Source organism: Meles meles, chromosome X, assembly GCF_922984935.1.
Source record: "Meles meles chromosome X, mMelMel3.1 paternal haplotype, whole genome shotgun sequence".
Taxonomy (NCBI): Eukaryota; Metazoa; Chordata; class Mammalia; order Carnivora; family Mustelidae; genus Meles; species Meles meles.
In genome coordinates this window covers 92,765,192-92,768,539 of record NC_060087.1, presented here as the reverse complement: position 1 = coordinate 92,768,539, position 3,348 = coordinate 92,765,192, and the positions used below count along the sequence as shown (strand labels likewise).

Sequence of the window (3,348 nt, the reverse complement as noted above, 5' to 3'; positions counted from 1 at the left end):
TGATTTCTGTACATTGACTTTGTATCCTGCCACGTTACTGAATTGCTGTATGAGTTCTAGTAGTTTGGGGGTGAGTCTTCGGGGTTTTCCATATAAAGAATCATGTCATCGGCGAAGAGAGAGAGTTTGACTTCTTCCTTGCCAATTTGGATACCTTTTCTTTCTCTTTGTTGTCTGATTGCCGTTGCTAGAACTTCTAATACTATGTTGAACAAGAGTGGTGAGAGTGGGCATCCTTGTCGTGTTCCTGATCTCAATGGGAAGGCTGCAAGCTTTTTCCCATTGAGGATGATATTTGCTGTGGGTCTTTCATAGATAGATTTTATGAAGTTCAGGAATGTTCCCTCTATCCCTATACTTTGAAGCGTTTTCATCAGGAACGGGTGCTGGATTTTGTCAAATGCTTTTTCTGCATCAATTGAGAGGACCATGTGGTTCTTCTCTCTTGTCTTATTGATGTGTTCTATCACACTGATTGATTTGCGAATGTTGAACCAACCTTGCAACCCAGGGATGAATCCCACCTGGTCATGGTGGATAATCTTTTTCATGTGCTGCTGGATCCTGTTTGCTAGGATCTTGTTGAGAACCTTTGCATCCATATTCATCAGTGATATTGGTCTGAAATTCTCCTTTTTGGTAGGGTCTTTGCCTGGTTTGGGGATCAGGGTAATGCTGGCTTCATAAAAAGAGTCTGGAAGTTTTCCTTCTGCTTCAATTTTTTGGAACAGCTTCAGGAGAATTGGTGTTATTTCTTCTTTGAAAGTTTGGTAGAATTCCCCAGGGAATCCGTCAGGTCCTGGGCTCTTGTTTTTTGGGAGGTTTTTGATCACTGCTTCAATCTCATTACTAGATATCGGTCTATTCAGGTTGCCAATTTCTTCCTGGTTCAATTTTGGGAGTTTGTAGTTTTCCAGGAATGCATCCATTTCATCTAGGTTGCTTAGCTTATTGGCATATAACTGTTGGTAATAATTTCTGATGATTGTTTCTATTTCCTTGGTGTTCGTTGTGATCTCTCCCTTTTCATTCATAATTTTATTAATTTGGGCTTTCTCTCTTTTCTTTTGGATTAGTGTGGCCAATGGTTTATCGATCTTATTGATTCTTTCAAAAAACCAGCTTCTAGTTTCATTGATACGTTCTACTGTATCTCTTGTTTCTACCTCATTGATCTCTGCTCTAATCTTGATTATTTCCCTTCTTGCATGTGGAGTTGGTTTGATTTGTTGTTGATTCTCCAGTTCTTTAAGGTGTAGAGACAGCTGGTGTATTCTGGATTTTTCAATGTTTTTGAGGGAGGCTTGGATGGCTATGTATTTCCCCCTTAGAACCGCCTTTGCTGTATCCCATAGGTTTTGGACCGAGGTGTCTTCATTCTCATTGGTTTCCATGAATTGTTTAAGTTCATCTTTGATCTCCTGGTTGATCCAAGCATTCTTAAGCAAGGTGGTCTTTAGCTTCCAGGTGTTTGAGTTCCTTCTGGACTTTTCCTTGTGATTGAGCTCCAGTTTCAAAGCATTGTGATCGGAGAATATGCAGGGAATAATGTCAGTCTTTTGGTATCGGTTGAGTCCTGCTTTATGACCCAGTATGTGGTCTATTCTGGAGAAGGTTCCATGTGCACTTGAGAAGAATGAGTATTCTGTTGTTTTAGGGTGGAATGTTCTGTATATGTCTATGAGGTCCATCTGGTCCAATGTTTCATTCAATGCTCTTATTTCTTTATTAATTTTCTGCTTCGATGATCTGTCTATTTCTGAGAGAGGCGTATTAAGATCTCCTACTATTGGGCGTGGCTGCAGGGGAGGCCGCGGCGGGGAAAATGGCGGATGGGAAGGCGGGAGAGGAGAAGCCTGAGAAACCGCAGCGAGCTGGAGCCGCCGGATGACCTGAAGAAGAAGCAGAAAAACCTGTGAAAACTAAGACTGTTTCTTCCAGTAATGGAGGGGAAAGTTCCAGTCGCAGCGCTGAGAAGCGATCAGCTGAAGAAGAAGCTGCAGACCTCCCAACAAAACCTACAAAGATCTCCAAGTTTGGATTTGCCATAGGTAGTCAGATGACAAAGAAAGCTTCAGCCATATCCATCAAACTTGGATCAAGTAAGCCTAAAGAAACTGTTCCAATGCTTGCTCCAAAAACCCTTTCAGTAGCAGCAGCTTTTAATGAAGATGAAGATAGTGAGCCAGAGGAAATGCCTCCAGAAGCAAAGATGAGGATGAAGAATATTGGAAGGGATACACCAACATCAGCAGGACCAAACTCCTTCAATAAAGGAAAGCATGGTTTTTCTGATAACCAGAAGCTCTGGGAGCGAAATATAAAATCTCATCTTGGAAATGTCCATGACCAAGACAATTAAATGATGTGTTGAAATTGGGGTGTGGGGTGGGTGTAAAGTTAAAAGGAACAGTTTCCTTTTTTAAAGAATGGTATAAGACTATCTTTGGAGCCGCCTTTTTTTTTCTTTTTTTTTTTAAGATTGAGTGGTACACTAATAAATGAGAGTTTGAAATTAGAGGTAATTTATGTTTTATATACAGATTTCAAGACATTTGCTAATTTTGTAGTTTCATGTGATTAGTTTCCAAAGGTTACAGATAATAAAAAGTCAGAAATGGTACCTTTCTAAGAATTGCATATTTTTTTAGACACAACTATTAGCACATTAAGAGGAACGCAAAAAGTTATCGTCTATTAACCTGCAAGCAATTACTCTTAACTCCCTTATTAACCCAAAGTGTCTGGCTCCCAGGAACAGCCTTATAGAGAGGGAGTATTGTATTGGGAAGAAAATGTTACTGGCGTATGACTGAAAAAAGTAGGTTAGATAAAGGCTTTTGTTTTTCCCTAATGGGCATTTGTTTTGTTTCAAGTCATTGTAAACTAGATATTGCATTGCTATCAGTTGGTACAGATGCTTAGCTCTTCAAAAAAAATTTTTTTAAATTTTATGTAAATTGTTGAGTATTGGAAATAGCCCACTTCACTTTAATGGGTCTTGTCTGCCTTCATCAGTCTTCAAAGACCATTTGCTACCAAAGTAAATCAGTATTTTGAATGTGCTTCTCTTGGTTTTTGTTATTAGCTAGTTCCTGTAAGCATTTCCACCAGATCTTGAGGCAAATCGTAAGGAAGCTGTTTCTTTTAAAATACAAACCACCACCAAAAATTTAAATGTACATAACACTTAAATATTTGGCAGTTTTTATTCTTAAAAGGTAGAAACACCAAAAAACAACATTGTATGAAGATGAAAATGAGAAAGATGCACTTTCTATGACTTCGTTTAAGCTTAATTTAAGTTACTAACTTGTGAAAGCAAATTTGATTTGAACTTAATGCAAG

The 3,348-nt window shown here is 38.8% G+C and overlaps 1 pseudogene; it reads left to right on the top strand.

Moving 5' to 3' along the window:
* The first annotated feature begins 1,792 nt into the window (after nucleotides 1-1,792).
* LOC123934448 lies at nucleotides 1,793-2,632 on the top strand (annotated as a pseudogene).
* The last annotated feature ends 716 nt before the right edge of the window (nucleotides 2,633-3,348 follow it).